Source organism: Jaculus jaculus, chromosome 10 (assembly GCF_020740685.1).
Source record: "Jaculus jaculus isolate mJacJac1 chromosome 10, mJacJac1.mat.Y.cur, whole genome shotgun sequence".
Lineage (NCBI taxonomy): Eukaryota > Metazoa > Chordata > Mammalia > Rodentia > Dipodidae > Jaculus > Jaculus jaculus.
In genome coordinates, this window is record NC_059111.1 from 29,565,231 (window position 1) to 29,584,307 (window position 19,077).

General features: G+C 39.2%; 1 protein-coding gene across 3 annotated transcripts in view; it reads left to right on the forward strand.

Moving 5' to 3' along the window:
* The window catches only part of Snap91 (synaptosome associated protein 91), a 131,348-nt gene extending 127,992 nt beyond the window's left edge, over positions 1-3,356 (forward strand). For all 3 annotated transcript variants that reach the window (XM_045160372.1, XM_045160373.1, XM_045160370.1), the window contains exon 30: positions 1,952-3,356. The gene's annotated coding sequence lies outside the window, so the exon portion shown is untranslated. The remainder of the gene's footprint in view (positions 1-1,951) is intronic.
* The last annotated feature ends 15,721 nt before the right edge of the window (positions 3,357-19,077 follow it).

The window sequence follows — 19,077 nt, forward strand, 5'->3', positions numbered from 1 at the left end:
CAATTCCAATTATGGTATTTCTATGTTTTGAATATATTTAATAACTTGAATACTTAGAGTTGTAAAATTGGTATCAGAAGCTATCATTATCCCTAAAAGTTTTAAGTGGTAATTTATAAATCTAGGAAGGAGAGAAACCTCCAAGTTGTTTTTGTTTTTAAAAGTACAAAGGTATGTGGATCCTAGCTACAGATGATTGGGCTTCTGCGTGGGAAGGAAAATACTTAGTAGCAGAGGCCACTAAGTTAAAAAGGAGATATAAAGGGAAGAGAAAGGAAGGGAGGAGGGTACTTAATAGGTTGGTATGTATATATGTAAGTACAATGATTGAGATGGGGAGGTAATATGATGGAGAATGGAATTTCAAAGGGGAAAGTGCTGCGGGGGGGGAGGGAGGGTATTACCATGGGATATTTTTTATAATCATGGAAAAATGTTAACAAAAATTGTGAAAAAAAAAGTACAAAGGTGATAATGAAAAATCAGTTGCCCAAGCTACTTGGTACTAGATCACCACCTTATTCTATGTTGACTAGAATTTATGGAAAGCTAACATTTACAATACAGTAAACATAATATTATATTCAAAAGTCATTTAAGAATACATTTGTCTATATAATTATATTTTTTCTTTGTTTATCCTTATTTTTCCACATAGGGAAAGGCTTAGGTTCTTACCATTTGCATTTTATTAGAACAAAATTTTAAATTTTCTAATTTTAATGCTAAACTTTCTAGCATTCTAGTTTTGGTGTTCATAAGTACATTCCACTTACAAAAGGATTCATACCAGTGGAGGAATGTTTACTTTTAGTTCCAGCACTGAATATAGTTAGTAGAGTCTTAACAAATGCCTGCTCAACATTACTTTAGGTTATTTACACAATATTTTTGATATCAGAGTTTTGGCCCATTTTTTGACTGAAAGAACTAATCCTTGGCCATGAGAACAGTAAGTGGGAGCTTTAGGACCACTGAGCAGTATTATTTTTATCACTGCCCACATTTATTTTAAAACATTCTCCAATCCCTCCTGAGACTTTTGTGGAAACCCACCTCATGGCTTTTTTTCTTATCAACAGTAGTCGGGCATGGTGACCCAAGCCTGTACCCCCACACTCCAGAGTCTGAAGGCAGCCTATGCTATATAACCCTACTTTTAGAAAATATTAACAGTATATCATCTTAAGACCTCGAAATCTTATTCAAGAAATTTTTTTATTATGCCTAATTCTTCTGTCACACATGGGCCTGGGAGAAGGTGCATTGAGACGACACCATGAACATGTAGTTCTCAGCAGTTTGCCTCACTCAGGAACCACCAAGGAGACTGGATAGGACATCCTCTTCTTATGTACTGCTCTCATCACATGCTCAAAACTTCGATAAGTTCCAAAAGCAGAGGGACTTCTCAGCCCGGGCAGACAGGAGTCTGTGAGGAAGAGGTGCTGTACTATCTAAACTATGTGACCCTACAAATGGTTTTCTGAGAGAAACCACAGATGAACAAAGCTCACAGTGGTGGGAGAGAAGGCGCTGGATCACCAGAACTCTCCCTTCTGTCACCCGTTTTAAGTCTTAAGTGGCTCATTGAACACTATAATGCAGTAGAAACAAAGAGCAATGGAAGTCACTGTCACCGACCTTCTTTTCTCATTTCCCAGGGAACACACTGAGATTGCTATGAGGACTTGAATTTCAAAAGGTTGTTAATAAAGACATTTCATTTAATAACCATACACAGAATTAGATGTAAAGTTTCCTGGCAGAATCTTAAGCCCATTTTAAAGTGCTAATGAAAAATATATAAATGTGGATTTGTTAACATACAAAGAATCCTCTATGTATAGGTGTTTTGTAGTAACTATGAAAGGAAATTATAAGGGTAGTAAAATGCTTAAGGTGCAGGTGGTAGTATATTACCTAATTTCAATCCTTTCTTTCTCCACAGCTGCATTTTTTGTGACTGACTAGGAAAAAAATAACCTGAGTTTGGAAACTTCAAATAAGGTTGATGCTCAGAGTTTCAAAGTGAGCTACCAATACCAAACCCAGTGCTTACTCGTCACTCCTCTTCCAGACACGCAGCCCAGCTGTGACAGTGAACATTAGGAATGTGTACCTCCCTTAGCTGTTATCTCTACTCTCGAACTTGTAGCGTATGTGGGTTCCTTGTGCGTTGTACCATGTAGACAATGGATGGGTGCTCCCGATGCCTTTAGTGCTTCTCTGGCACTGCCCGTGGGCAGATGCGGCAGCTGTTGTGTGGTGAGCCACTTGGAAAGCTGTGTCCGTGTTTTCGAAGGTTTCAATGTAAATATATATAACTTTTGGACGAACCTTAAACTCTCCCCATAAATTCTCTTTTCTTCTGTATCTGTTACAATCGTAATGTGATAATATCAGATAGTAAGGAAAAAGCACTCTTAAATATACAAAACTTTTTCGGTGTGGAGTACATTTTTCCAATCACAGAAACTTCAACTGTTGTGAGAAATGTTTATTTTTGTGGCACTATATATGTTAAGAAATTTTATTTTAAAAAATATGAAGTTTAATGTCCATAATAAAATTTCTCCTTAAAGCTACCTTGTCAAGAATGAAAAATCGTATGAGAAGAATTCCATATTTATCACTGCTATATTAAAATATATATTTTAATTATATTTGACAGGTTTTACACCTAAATTGACCTATTTATTCATTCTTGATTAAATGCACTGAAAAGAATTTGTTTCTATCACGTGCGTGAATATGCAGTTAGGGACATGCTGTTTAAATGACACTGAGAGTACCCAAGGGGTAATCTATAATTGAAAGATAACTGCAAATATTTTTACTTCACTGTGGGTGTACGTACATCTGTTCATTTAGTATTTCATTGTGTGTCCTATAGACTAGTGTTTCTCCATCCTTCAATTGAGCTCAAAGTGAGTTTTGTTGTACCATTGTGCTTAGGATTAAACTAATTCAGAGAACTGGTATCCTTTACTGTACATACTGTGTCCTTTAGTTTTGAATTTGTTGTCATCCTGTCTGTGCTGATGGCTTGGCTTAAGGTTTTGGTGCGTAACTGAGGTCACTGTTGATCGGTGTTGCTCGTGGCTTGGCAGCTCTTCGTAAAAGCATATTGGGTTGGAAAGGCATTTGCCTATTTTTCAAATTATTTAATAGATGTATGGTACCATTTAAAAGTGGTTGTATCTGAATTTACTGTGGGGATAACATACACTGTAATGGGGGAAAATTACCTAAGACCAATCTCAAAATGGCTTTTTCTTTGTATTTCGGTTTAAAAATCAAGTGCATGTGTGCCCTCTGAGATGCAATAAACATCTGGAACAAAGAAAATGCAACATCATCTCTCTCTCTCTCTCTCTGATTACTTTATAGGGAAAGGTATGTTCGAATAAACAAGCATATCATATACAAAATATTGAGAATTTCTCAGGGCATAACTTTTCTCTATGACCGTATAGTTTTACTTTCCAACAAATGTAGGAGAAGATAGAGCAATTTTTTTTGTTTGTTTTTCAAGGTAGGGATTCACTCCAGCCCAGGATAACCTGGAATTCATTACAGAGTCTCAGGGTAGCCTTGAACTCAGTCAGTCCTCCTACCTCAGTCTTGATGCTGGGATTAAAGGCATGTGCCACCATGCCCAGCTAAGACAAAGCAATTTTAATAGGCTGTCATTAAACTTGGGACTCCAGTTTACCAAGTAAACTGAAGTTCCACATATCTCAAATTATATGTTTGTTTTCAGAGTGGACTTTTTTAAACATGCAAGTAAAGTCTTGTAATAGTTTAGTGAGAATTTCATAGAGTTTTAGTCACATAATTTTGAGTTCTAGTTTATACATACACACTTGAATATATATGTATGTATGTATGTATGTATATATATTTATCACACAACATCTAGACTTAGCCTATTTTAATAAAGTTGGGTTACTGTGGCTACCACTGGGTTGTTGTAACAACCCCCAAAATAGTAGAGATTTGAGGTAGGGATATAACTTGGTTATAAAGCACTTACCTAGCATGCCCAGGACCTTTGGTTTGATTCCAAGCATTACACACACATAAAAACCCAATCTCAGGTAGAAGCATTTTACAAATGAATCATATTATTGTATCTATTTTAAAACTAGCTTTCCTTTGTTTGTCTAGGACTTATATTTTGAAAGTTAGCTTTCAGAAGATAGTCTGATCATGTCATGTGATTTTTCATAGATTGCATTTCAGCGACATATTACTCTGTGGTTAATCTGTAATACAAATTGTCTTTTTAGAATATAAATAGTAGTTTTGAGACAGAGTCTTAGGTAGTCCAGACTGGCTCCAAATTCAGTATGTAGCCAAGGATTTGAGGGCTAGGATTATAGGCGTGTGCTACCATGCTTGGTTTTATAAGGTGCTGGGGCTCCAACCCAAGGCTTGTGCATACTATGCAATAACTCTACCAACTGAGCTACATCCCAGCCCAATTGTGAATAATTTTGAGATAAATGTTACACTTTAATGCCCCATTCTTAAACAGGGAAAACTGTAAGACTGTTATTTTCATCAGAACTGTGCAGTGGTACAACTCTTGGCATGCTCATGGGAGAATTGACTTACAGATGGGGTATGTCATAAGGTCCTATGGGTACCAATTCACCCATAGTGTCCTTTTATACAGTGAACGTTTCTGTACTGTTTTACTCTGCCTTCCCAGCCTCATGTCTACCCTAACCCACCCTCCACATGTTCACACACATTGCTCTGTCTGTGATCACAATGACTTCTTCAGGGGCATAACAAGTACTTTGCTGGCCTGCACAGGGTCCAGCCCAACTCCCACCTCCCATAGCACAACCTGAATGAGTCTTTGTGGTACTTTATATAGTGCATTACAATCAACAGTGAAGGTGCCATCTGCTCAAATTATTCAGGACCTCAGAGACAGGAAATGTCACCTGTTCTCACCCTCAGCAGTGAGCACCTTAGCCCGTCTGAGGGGATACAAATATGTTGGCATTTCAAGGTGTACATTAACCTGAATACTGCTGGGCTATTCTGTGCTTTTTAAAGAATATTTTCACATTGTTCATTATGGTCTAGTACTTTTAGAGTTCTTTATTAATTTTAATTGACAAATTATAATTGTAAATATGGGCTATAGTGGTATTGTAAGATATATCTATACAAAGTAGAATTCTTAAATCAAGGTAATCAACTTATGTTACCTCATATGCTTAGTTTTATGGGGAGAACATTTGGAATTTATTCTTCTATGATAAATATAAAATATGAAGTAATACATATGCTAATTAGCTTAATGTAGTTACTCTTCAATGTAGATATAGTTTAAAATATCATGTTGGACAAAATATAATTTTTCTTGTCAAAATTAATAAGGAATTACTTTCATTAAGTTTGAAATTTATAATACATTATTGTGAATTATTATCATGTTGAACAAAAGATTTCAAAAATGTATCTCCTGGAGCTGGAAAGATGGTTGGCTTAGTGGTTAAAGTGTTCGCCTGCAAAGCCTAGGGACCCAGGTTCAATACCTCAGTACCCATATAAGCCAAATGCACAAGGTGGCACATGTGTCTAGGGTCATTTTGCATCAGCTAGAAGCCCTGGAGTTCCATTCATTCTCTCTCTCATTATCTGTCTCTTTCTGTCTATCCATCTATCATCTCATAAATAAATAAAATAAAATATATCTCCTACCTACCTGAAAGATTTTGACCTGTACGTTTTGACCAACATCTCCCATGTCTACCTCCCAGCCCCTGGTAGTCACTAGTCTACCTCTGTGAGTTTGACTTTCCTAGATTCCACATAAAAGTGAAAGGATATAATGTGTTTCTTTCTCTGGCATATTTGATTTAGCATATTGTCCCATAGGCTTAACTATTATGTCCACAAGTGACAAGATTCTCTTTTTTTCAAGGCTGAATGGTTCTGTGCATATGCATCGTGTTGTCTTTATTCACTGGTGGACATTTAATTTGGTTTCATATCATTACTATTGTGAATAATGCTGCAATGAAGATGAGAGTGTGGCTATATTTTTAATATATTGATGTCAAGCCATTTGTATATATACACAGTACTAAGATTGCAGGATTGTGTGGTGGTTTTATTTTATCAGTTTCAAGGGTTCTTTGTCAGCACCTATTAATACCCATCTTGAAATAAATCATAAATGTTGACATGGTTGTAAAAATGGTTATCTCAGGTCTCTGGGTATTACACTGTCTCCTTTGTTCTCAGTCTAATGTTGCTAATTATGCTTTTTTATTTTCTTATTTATTTATTTGAGAGAGATCAAATGAGTGCACCAGGGCCTCCAGCCACTGCAAACAAACTACAGATGCATGGGCCACTTTGTATATCTGGCCTTATGTGGATACTGGGCAATCGAATGTGGATCCTTTGGCTTTGCAAGCAAGTGCCTTAAGCACTAAGCCATCCCTCCAGCCCTGCACTTTTTCAGAAAAGCTTAAAGAGGCTAGTGATGTAGCTCAGTTGTTAGAGAGCTTACTGAGCATGCACAATACTCTGGATTCAATCCCCAGAACCACACAAACTAGGCATGGTGGCACACAGTGGTAATCCCAGCACTTGAAAGGTAGAGGCAGGAGGATCAGAATATCATACACATCAAGTTCAAGGCCAGCTTGGGCTACATGAAGTCATGTATCAAAAATAACATAATAAAATGAAAGGAAGAAGACTTTGGGAAAGAGTCGTGAGATTCAGAATCAATTCACAAAAACATAAATGTGCATAGGCCTCGTTCTCCTTGACAACATATCTTGAAATCCTTGCTGTTTTAAAAGGGGGATCCTCCTGCTGCAGTAAGACCTGTCTTGTAGTATAGAAGCACTGGTTGACAGTCAAAGTGAGTATCATAGTGAACAGCCACATTGTTCTGTATTTGTGCAACACAGTGTCGCTCACCTTGGGCTTCTTGTGGCATAGCTGACAGAGTCCATTTCTGGCTACACTGTCCAGCACTCCTCTAGACGGAGACCTGGGAAGGAGTGCTGTTTCGTGCTTACGGGAAATGGCAGTTAACCCTGGCTAAGCTCTCAGTGATGGCGTGCTTAATCATCCTGTTATTTCCACTTTGGGCAGGTATGTTTAATTTTACAACATAAAAGTACTGCATAATTAATTCCCAGAGCCAAGTTCTTCAAACTATTCTCAGAACACTTTAGACTCTTAAGATGCATCGGGAAGCTTTAAAGCCTTTTGTTTATATGCACTATGGTTGACAATGTTTATTGTGTTCAGAGAAGATGGAGAAAATTAAAACTTTCAGCTTAACTTTCTAAAAAAGATTTTAAAACGTGTATTAACATATAATATATTATAAAATTTAAAATTTCTACAAAGTAATTTAGAACAGTGGTATTGTTTCACCATTTCCACACAACTCTTCAAATTAGACTTAAAAGGAAGCTACATTCTCATTTCTGCTTTTGCATCCCATCTGTTATAAAAATCTGTCAGGTAGTTGCCAGAAAATTCTACCGTGTGCACACTAGGCAGAAAATGAGTGTCATATTGGGAAAGCAGTTTTGGCCTCACAGTAGTACTGTGAAATCCGGCTCCTACAAAGGTCCCTGGGGTCCTCACCAGCCCACCTGCCACCTGCCATCCTCAGAGACTGTTGTTTTAAATCTAAAGGAATTGTTAAATTTACTATTCAGTAGATTCGTGTGTGTGTGTGTGTGTGTGTGTGTGTGTGTGCATGTGAAGTGACTTTCGAAGTGCCTGCCTCCACAGCCCACATTACTTTTTAAATAACTCTGAGGCTTAGGCAGGAATGCGAGTCAGACTGCTTGGAAGGGAATCCCTGACCGACCACCTATGACCTCAGACCAGTTGCTTTATCTTCCCTAAAACTAATTTTCTCATCTGTGAAATAGGAAACACTTCTACGTATGCACATATTACTAAATGAGATGATGAATAAAAGACATTTGGCACACAGCAATACTCGGCAATATTACTGTTGTTACTTTTAAACATTATTACAGGGGGGGTGAGATGACTCAGTGGTTTGCAGTGCTTGCTTCACAAGCCTGCCTACTAGAGTTCAGATCCCCAGCACCCACAAAGCCAGATGAAAAGTAGTAATAACCCCAGCATCCCTATGGCAGTGGAAGGCAGAGTCAGGAGAATCCTGACGTTCATGAGCCAGCTACCCGACCTTCCCAGGGCCAGTCAAGTAGACCCTATCTCAAACAAGGTGGAAGGAGAGGACCACCCCAAGGCTGTCCTCAGACCTTCACACAAGCATGGTGAGGTGCACGTGCCCATGTACATGCATACACACAAATAAAAAATATTGCTATGCTTATTTTGATATGTATCTTGTTCCTTTTCCATAATTGTAAGATTGTTAAAGAAGAAAAACTATTGAAATGGTCAAGAATAGTGATATTGCTTACTAAAGTACAATCACCACCAAGAGTACTACTGGTGTACTGAAATTCAGTAAGTGCCAGTGCCTGTTCCACGTGTGAACACAGTTCATAGGCAACACAGAACGGGGGTGCAGACCCAGCTGGGGGGGCAGCATGCGAGCAGGTACAAGCAGCATGCGGCACAGAGGTCAAGCTTGTGTCCTAGAGTTCCCAATATCTCATAACTTACTGTAAATAAATGCTGCCGGTGGCAGCTCTGGTCAATAACAAAATTGAGAATGTTTCTACTTTGGCTGGAGAGAGTGCTCAGTGGTTAGGGCACTTGCCTGTAAAACCCAATGATCCAAGTTTAACTTCCCAGTACCCACGTAAAGCCAGATGCACAAAGAGGCACGTGTGTCTCCTGTGTCCACCTATTCTCTCGGTCTAGTCATTTCTCTCTCTTCTCTGCTTGCAAATGAATAGAATATTTTTTTTTACAGAAGAAAATGTTTCTACTAAGAGACCAGAAAGCTTAACAAACAAACTTGGCATATAGACAGTGATCTTTTAGTCAGAAAAAAATATGTACTGGTGAATAAGCCTGAGATGAACAACAATGCTAACAGAATGGTGTTAGTTATAGCCATGTGGGGGCGGGAGAGATTTAGCAAAAGTCTGTGCTCAAGAAACTAGCATAGTACACCCCCCAGACAGGCAGACCACAGCCTGCCAAGGAGCAGGACATAGAAAGATCCTCTTGTGGGTGAAGGCGATTTCTCAACATAGTCTCTGTTGTTAAACCAACCTTTATTAGGAGACTCAACTCCAGACACCAAACTTCCTTCTTTCTTTCAGGGCAGGGAACATCTTTGGGGTAAGTTAACACATTTTATAATTTATAATTATATTTTTAAAACTTAAGAAGTGAAATCTTAGCTGGGTGTAGTGGCACACCCCTTTAATCCCAGCACTTGGGAGGCAGAGGTAGGAAGATCGCTGTGGGTTCGAGGCCACCCTGAGACTACAATAGTGAATTCTAGGTCAGCTTGGGCCAGAGTGAGACCTTACCTCAAGAAAAAAAAAAAAAAGAAGAAGAAGAAGTAGTGAAATCTTACCATCTGAAAGTCATATAAACATGTCCTAAGGAAAGTTGAAGTTTTATTTTAAATCATCTCTATTTTGGAACATGAGGGTTTAATTGTGACCATGTATAATTACTTCAGATGTAATTTAGGACTGGATTTTTACAAATTCCTTTCTCTTAATAAAAAAAAAAAAAGTTCTCAAAACTAAGTTAAAAGAAGTATCTTATTTGTAGTAGAGAAACAGGAATGGTTGTTATTTGTCAGAACAAAACTAAGTTATGACATACTGCCTATGCTTTAATGGGTTAATTCATTATAGAAACAATGGTTTTTTTTATTTAATTGTCATGCCATGACTTTCTATATGAATGTGAAGCATTTTTTTTTCTTTTCTTGTTCTTTGTTGTTTTATTTTTCAAGATAGGGTCTTGCTCTAGGCTGGAATTCACTATGTAGTCTCAGGGTGGCTTCAAACTCACTGCAACCCTCCTACCTCTGCCTCCTAGAGTGCTGGGATTAAAGTTGTGCACCACCACGCCCGGCTTCCTTCTCTATTTTTATTTGTTTTTTTTTAGAGGTAGGATGTCGCTCTAGCCCAGACTGACCTAGAACTCACTCTGTAGTCCCAGGCTGGCCTGGAACTCACAGTGATCCTCCTACCTCTGCCTCCCCAGTGCTAGGATTAAAGGCATGCACCACCATGCCTGACTGAGAAGCATTGTTTTTGACAACTTGGGTACTGATGTTCAAGAATAGTTCTTCCTCCCCAACTTTTTTATTTAAAATAAAAAACTTTATCTTAAAAAGTTACATAATCCCCTTTCCACCTTCTTTTGTCCTCCCTCTTCCATCCCCCTCTACCAAAACCCGTCTCCTTTCCTAGTTCCTCTTCTATTTTGATGTCTTTTCGGTCCTCCTCCATTATCCACAACAATCTACTGATGGCCCAGTATTATGCAGGTCTTGTGTAGGTGTAACGGGTGCTGTGAGTTCATGAATACAAAGAGGTCACTTTGTGTCTGGAAGGCATCATTCCAAAGCACTCCTTCGAAGCCTTTGACTCTTATGTTCTTCCAGCCCCCTCTTCTACTCCTAAGCCATTGGAGGGAGGGATAGAGATGTCTCATTTATTGCTGAACACCAAACTGTCACTTCCCAGTCCTAAGCATCTGACTGCATTTCCAGTGTCAGGCATGAACTCCCTCTACTGGAGCAGCTATCAAAACTAATCCACTCAGAGGGCTATCGGTCACCCCTGCAGCAGACATGCCACTATTGGGCCACTTGGCACATCTTGCCTAGTGCATCAGTTGTGTAGCTTGCAGGATTCACTGCTGGTTAAGACCACCGCAACTTTTCTCTCTCAGAAGGCTGGGTAGCACTTTCCTGATTTCTTAGTGTCCACAGCAACTTTTGTTTTGTTTTGTTTTGTTTTTCGAGATAGGGTTTCACTGTACTCCTGGATGACCTGGAATTCACTATATAGCATTTTTATATACATATCTACAAGTGAATTTACTTTTTCTTCAAAGCTAGCTTTTCTTTCCTGATTAGAGGTCTATCTACCTAGATTCCCAAGCCAGAGGGTTGGGCGTCATGGCACCCACAATTCTAATCTCTTAAATGCTATGGCTAAGAAGTGTCTTGAGCCTTCTCTTTTCTGAGCATACCACACACTGTCCTCTCCTGCTGTTCTCACCACCACCTCCTCATCATGGTGGCTCTCTTTTGGCACTTGGAGGGTCTCTGGGCCTCCATTTAAATCCCTACCCAAACTCAGTCAGTCCTGTCAAAGCAATGCTGTCCGATTTCCTTCTCACATTCCCATTTCACCTCATTTCTCCAACTTAAAAACCTGCACTGGGCTGGAGAGATGACTTAGTGGTTAAGGCATTTGCTGACAAATAAAGGACCTGCTTCAATTCCCCAGTACCCACATAAAGCCAGATGCACAAGGTGGCACATGACTCTGGAGTTCATTTGCAGTGGCTGGAGGCCCTGGTGCACCCATTTCTACCTAGCCCCCCAAAGTAAATATTTTTTTAGAAAACTGCACCAGTTCTAGGTGATCTGAATCCAAGGTTCTTGGAATTCCTCACCAATAGGAGGGACTAACCTACATCAACAATTTCAACTGTGTGCATGAGCTGAGGATGTAGCTCAGTGGTAGTGTGCTTGCCTAGCATACATGAGACCCACCTTCAGTCCCCAGTACCAAAAAAAAAAATTGATCATATACTGTACATTAAACACTGCAGTGCCACCCTCTCACCACATTCTGCAGGCTATTTCTTTTGTTTCCCTTCATAGAGTAGCCAGCTTAAGGTTCACCTAAGAAACATTTTTTAATCCAACTTTTCCATCCTAGAAGAGCAGATTCTTCTCAGTATTCTCTGATTCTTCAGTTCCTTCGACTTACTTTCCAAATGTGCATGTATAACTCCTTATTAGATTGTGCATTCTTTTTTGTTGGTGGTGGTTTGTTTGTTTTGAGGTAGGGTCTAGCCCAGGCTGGCCTGGAATTCACTATGTAGTCTCAGGGTGGCCTCAAACTCACAATGAACCTCCTACCTCTGCCTCCTGAGTGCTGGGATTAAAAATGTGCACCACCTACTGGCACAAAAACAGACATGTAGATCAGTGGAACAGAATAGAGGACCCAGATGTAAGCCCAAGTAGCTATACCCACCTGATATTCGATAAAAATGCCAAAAATGCTCATTGGAGAAGAGACAGCCTCTTCAGCAAATGGTGTTTTGAAAACTGGATATATATCTGCAGAAGGATGAAAATAGATTCTTCTCTCTCGCCATGCACAAGAATTAAGTCCAAATGGATTAAAGACCTTAACATCAGACCTGAAACTCTGAAACTGCTAGAGGAAAAAGTAGGGGAAACCCTTCAACATATTGGTCTTGGCAAAGACTTTCTGAATACAACCCCATTTGCTCAGGCAATAAAACCACAGATTAATCACTGGGACCTCATGAAATTACAAAGATTTTGCACTGCAAAGGACACACTGAAAAAAGCAAAGAGGCAACCTACAGAATGGGAAAAAATCTTCGCCAGCTATATATCTGATAGAGGATTAATATCTAGGATATACAAAGAACTCAAAAAGTTAAATAATAAGGAATCAAACAAGCCAATCAAAAAATGGGCTATGGAGCTAAATAGAGAGTTCTCAAAGGAAGAAATAAGAATGGCATATAAGCATCTAAAAAAATGTTCTACATCACTAGTCATTGGGGAAATGCAGATTAAAACTACATTGAGATTCCATCTCACTCCTGTCAGATTGGCCACCATCATGAAAACAAATGATCATAAATGTTGGCGGGGATGTGGAGAAAAAGGAACCCTTCTACACTGCTTGTGGGAATGCAATCTGGTCCAGCCATTGTGGAAAACAGTGTGGAGGTTCCTAAAACAGCTAAACATTGATCTACCATATGACCCAGCTATAGCACTCCTAGGCATATATCCAAAGGACTCATCTCATTTCCTTAGAAGTACATGCTCAACCATGTTTATTGCTGCTCAATTTATAATAGCTGGGAAATGGAACCAGCCTAGATGTCCCTCAACAGATGAGTGGATAATGAAGATGTGGCACATTTATACAATGGAGTTCTACTCAGCGGTAAAGAAAAATGAAGTTATGAAATTTGCAGAAAAATGGATGGACCTGGAAAATATTATACTAAGTGAGGTAACCCAGGCCCAGAAAGCCAAGCTCCACATGTTCTCTCTCATAAGTGGATCCTAGCTACAGATGATTGGGCTTCTGCATGAGAATGAAAATACTTAGTAGCAGAGGCCAGTAAGGTAAAAAGGAGACATCAAAGGTAGAGAAAGGAAGGGAGGAGGATACTTAATAGGTTGATATTGTATATATGTAATTACAATGATTGTAATGGGGAGGGAATATGATGGAGAATGGAATTTCAAATGGGAAAGTGTGGGGGTGGGGAGGGAGGGAATTACCATGGGATATATTTTATAATCATGGAAAATGCTAATAAAAATTAAAATTAAAATTAAAAAAAATTTAAAAAAATGTGCACCACCACACCTGGTGATTGTGCATTCTTTAAGGAAAGATAGAATCTAGAATTTACTATGCATTCTAAGAGCAAAAGATTTAACCCAGTAACAGTTTAGTGCACTATATTGACCTAATTTATATTGTACTATGTATTATGAATAAAAAGAAACTATAGCATCTTATTTCCAGGAAATACATGAAACTGGATTTTTTTTCCCTTTATTATAAAATGATCACATACACTTTAGTGTTTTAAAGCTAGCTCATTTCTTATCCCAGGAAAATGGCATTGAGATAATTCTATACTTAATATATATTCTCATATATTATACCACTGAGAAGAGTAAATTCTGTATATAGATAGTATATAACACCACTCTCCTCATCACACCATTTGAATTACATTACAGGAGACACTGTAAAGGAAGGAAAAATTGAGAAAACATATAACCTTAAAAAATAAAAAAAGACAAACCTCACTGGGCACAAGAGTAGCACTTAGAGGTGGGAAAGCCATTCATTTAGGAGAGACAGACTATGGCCACAGTTGCCAAGCCCCACTGACCATCATAACAATTTAAATAGCTTAGTCATTTGTACATGGCTGGCCCCACTCTTGGGAACTCCAGAGTTGCTCTCCTTTGAGCCTTGGAACCTGGCATTCTAAAATAATTCTCCAGGTCATGTCTTACGAACAGCCAAATTTGGAAACCACTAGGCTGAGGGAAGTCATTGAAATATCACAAATTTGGTGGACTCAGGATGTGGCTCTATTTGAAAGTTACACATATTACAGCAAAAGAGAATTTCTAAATATTTCAGAGTAGGAAAGCCACAATGGTGTGCTGGTTTTATCTGGCCTAACAATTGAGACATTTACTTATTAGTCATAAAAGGTGGTCTATATCCCATGACTTCTACTCATTTCTACCAAAACCCATGCATGCTTTAATTGAGAGTTCTGAAGACTGCTGTTTGTGGGCAGAGAACTGCCCAGGACATCCACTCATGGAGCCACATCTATCCCATACCACTCCACATGAAGTGGCATGCTGTCCATTTTGTGGGCACAATAGTGTCACTTCTCCGGGCCATGAAGAAAGCTTTCTGAAGTAAATGTTCCAAGCGCAGTGGCAGAATACTAGATTCAGTTCTGTCTCAAAAATAACACACTTTTATTTCCAATTCATCGCTTGGTAAAGTGCTTCTTTTGTCTGGTAATAGAATCTTGGCACCAAGTATATCCTGACTTTCAAAGCTGGAAATTGAGTCTTTTTATGGGAGGGGAGGGAGGAGGTCTACTTTTAGAGAAATACTTGCATCACACCCCTGCCCTATCAACTCTTGAACCAGTATACACACTCAAACACATCTGTACTGGCTCTCCAGAGATGCATGAATTCTGGTCTCTGATGAGGAAACTCCAGTATGTTTTCCACAAATATGAGGTAAGACAGAGCACAACTAGTTTATTATATATAACAATTAGATTAAGTAATTGGTGGGATATTTTTTTAAAAAAATATTTTTATTTGCAAGCAGAGAGAAGGGAGATTAAACAAAGAGAGGGGAGTGCTGGAGGGATGGCTTAGCAGTTAAGGCATTTGTCTGCAAAGCCAAAGACCCAGATTCAACTCCCCAGGACCAACATAAGCCAGATGTACAAGGGGCGCACATGTCTGGAGTTTGTTTGCAGTGGCTAGAGCTCTGGCACACCCATTTTCTCTCTCTCTCTCTCCCTCTCCCTTTCTATCAAATAAAAAGAATTCATTTAAAAAAGAAAGAAAGAGAAAGGAAGGGAGGGAGGGCGGGAGAGAAGGAGGGAGGAAGGAAGGAAGAAAGGGAAGGGAAGGAAGGAAAGGAGGGCATGCCAGGCCTCCAGCCACTGAAAACAAACTCCAGGTTCACGGGCCACTGTAAATCTGGCTTTACAAGCATACTAAGGAATCAAAACCAGTTCCTTAAGCTTTGTAATCAACTGCCTTAACCACAGAGCAATCTCTCAAGCCCACTCTGTGGGGTCTTGTTGTACCAGCTACACAATGTTGTTCATTCTACAAAATCAATTGTAGCTAGAAAATTAGTGGTGTTTTATCCTGCATCTGGAATTCTTATTACTACAGAGATTCCTCTATATAATTAACTGAAGATTATTTTTCTGATATTTATGAAACATTTTATGACAAAGGTGTTTTATTTTGTTTTTAATTTTTTGAGGTAAGGTCTTGATCTAGCCCAGGCTGACCTGAAATTCTGGAATTCATTATGTACTCTCAGGCTTGCTTCAAACTCACAGTGATCCTCCTACCTCAGCTTCCAGAGTGCTGGGATTAAAGGCATGCACTACAACACCCAGCCAAAGTAGTTTTTCTTAATCCCAGTAGATAGTTTATAAGCTTGAGAGTAAAATATATTTAGTCATTATAGAAACCTGCACTTAAGAATCCTGATGCTAGTCCCTGTTATTTGTATTTATAGCTACCCCTCCTTTTAATGCTCAGTGCTTGATTCAACTGCCTTAGCACATAATCATTTTTCATATTTATTTATTTATATTTATTTATTTACTCGTGAGAGAGAAAGAAAGAATAGGCATGCCAGGGCCTCTAGCCACTGCAAATGAACTCCAGATGAATGTGCCACCATGTGCATCTGGCTTACATGGGTACTAGGGAATCAAACCTGGGTCCTTAGGCTTCACAGGCAAGCACCTTAACCACTAAGCCATCACTCCAGACCCTGAATTATTTTTTTTAATTTTATTTATTTATTTGAGAGCAGCAGACAGAAAAAGGCAGATAGAGAGAAAGAGAGAGAGAATGGGTGTGCCAGGGCCTCCAGCCACTGAAAACAAATTCCAGATGCATGTGCCACCTTGTGCATCTGGCTTACATGGGTCCTGGGGAATCAAACCTTGAACTGGGGTCCTTAGGCTTCACAGGCAAGTGCTTAACTGCTAAGCCATCTCACCAGCCCCCGTGAATTAATTTTAATAACTATGTTGGGTTGAGTCAGGTGTCTCCCATAAACTCATGTTTTGAATGTTTGGTCCCCAGTTAGTGGCATTTTAGGGCATGGAGCCTTGCTGGAGGATTGTTACTGGCAGCAGACTTTGGATTATTATAGCCAGCTCCTCCTTACTCTTGCAGCTGTTTTCCACCTGCCAGCAAGGGACCATGTCTGGCCCCTGCTCTACCAGCTTTTCTCTGCTATTGGGAAGCTTCCCATCAAGACTATAAGCCAAAGGCTGGAGAGATGGCTTAGTGGTTAAGCGCTTGCCTATGAAGCCTAAGGACCGGGGTTCAAGGCTTGATTCTCCAGGACCCACATTAGCCAGATTTACAAGGGGGCACACGCGTCTGGAATTTGTTTGCAGTGGCTGGAAGCCCTGGCACGCCCATTCTCACTCACTCTCTCTCTATCTGCCTCTTTCTCTCTCTGTCACTCTCAAATAAATAAAAATGAACAAAAAAAATAAAAGACTATAAACCAAAATAAAGCCTTTCTTCCCATCAGCTACTTTTGGTCAGGTGTTCTGTCCCAGCAACTTGAAGGTAACTACAATAATAATGTAATAATTTAAGTGGGGAAAATTGTTTTTATACCACTGGTTAATCACGTGAAGAGAAGGCCATGGGAAAAGATACAAATTTAAGATATAGAAGTCCACTTGGGTGATTCAACAGTTTTCCAAAACTGTCTCAGTGGTCTCTTTTAGAGAACTGTCATTCTTCTTTAATTAGGCCCTTTCCTCAAATGCTAAGTGATAGAATCATTTTTTACTAATTAAATGGGGAGGAGCTGTGTTATTGCTGGCTCTTCCCATTGCTCTATATCATCATTGCATAAAGATTCAGTCACAAACTTTAGTGGACAGATTAGTTGGTTAAAATGTCAGCTCATCTGAGTCTTTGATCTGTTTGATTTTGCAGGACTGGTTCATGTTGAACCTGGCTATGGAGTACACCATAAACTGTTCATATCATTCTTCTGAGAGTTGCAATAATGGTCTCTTGGGAGATTCTCTCAAAACTTTTATATGTTTGTGTGGAATATCAGATGATCTCTCTTTAGCTGAAATAACAAAACCTCAAAGTAACACGTGATCAGAAAGACACTGTAACCTACGATTGATGTGTTGAGACCAGAGGCCAAAATGGTTGTAGTCAGTTACTATGTTTTGAATATAAAGTGTCCCTCCAGAAGATTCATGTGTTAAAGGCTTGATTCCTAGATAATGGCCATTTGGAGTTATGATGGGCTTATGAGGGTGCTAGCTCCATTGGTGAGATAGTTAACCCATTAGTGAGTTCATACAGATCAGGCTATTAGGTGGTGGGGACCTGGAGGAAGTAAGCCACAAAGTACATGTCTCTGGAGGTGGCCCCTTCCTGTTTCTCTCTTTGCTTCCCAACTACTAAGACACCAGCAACTTTCTTCCTCTGTGCCCTTCCACCATGACACACTGCCTCACCACAACCCCAGAAACACGGAGCCAAGGGACCCCTGACTGTAACTCTCAAAATGTAAGCCAAAGTAAATCTTTCTCCTTTTAAGTTGCTTATGTCGGGTGTTTTCTCACATCAATGTAAAAATAACACACCAAGAGTAGCTCTGAATCCCTAAATTCTGATCATGCCATCTTCTGGACGATGATAAATAGAGAACTATTGAATACAGAGTCCAAGAGGCTGTTGATTTTGGACTAAGCTCCTCTTGCATGGGAACTCAATAGGCCAGACTAAAAATCAAAATAGGGTTGCTCCTGCTAGATTTCACATGAACAGCCTTTTTGAGAAGTCAGGATTAAAGAGATAGCAGACAAATTTCCCAGGAAGGCCAGTTTCACAAATGATAATATTTCTTTGGCTTTGATTATACACATAATAAGTAACCTGAAATGAGAGGATGCTAACACTCAGTTGTTTTCCTATTTTCTTGTTTCCCTGCCCCTATCTTACAAGGTACATTACCCTTGAAATGGCCAATTCACTTTTGGGCTTTTTGTTTCTGCTTTTTTTTTCTTCTCAGTCTTATTCTGTCCATAAAACCAACCTCTTTTTTCTCAGCCCATTAGAACATATATTTGGGTTTATGAAGTGTTGCCCAGTTTTAGAAAGTTTTAGAACTTTAAAATAAAGTTCATGAAGATTTATTTTTAAGTCAAGGGCTAGAGAAATGGCTTAGTGGTTAAGGTGTTTGTCTGCAAAACCAAAGGACCCAGGTTTGACTCCCCAGGACCCACATAAGCCAGGTGGCACATGTGTCTGGAGTTGTTTACAGTGGCTGGAGTCCCTGGTGTACTCATTCTCTCTATCTGTCTGTCTGTCTGTCTCTCTCTCAAAATAAAATAAAATAAAATAAAATAAAATAAAATAAAATAAAATAAAATAAAATAAAATAAAATAAAATAAAATAAAATAAATAGAGCCAGGCATGGTGGCACATGCCTTTAATCCCAGTACTCAAGAGGCAGAGGTAGGTAGGAGGATAGCTGTGAGTTCAAGGTCACCCTGAGATT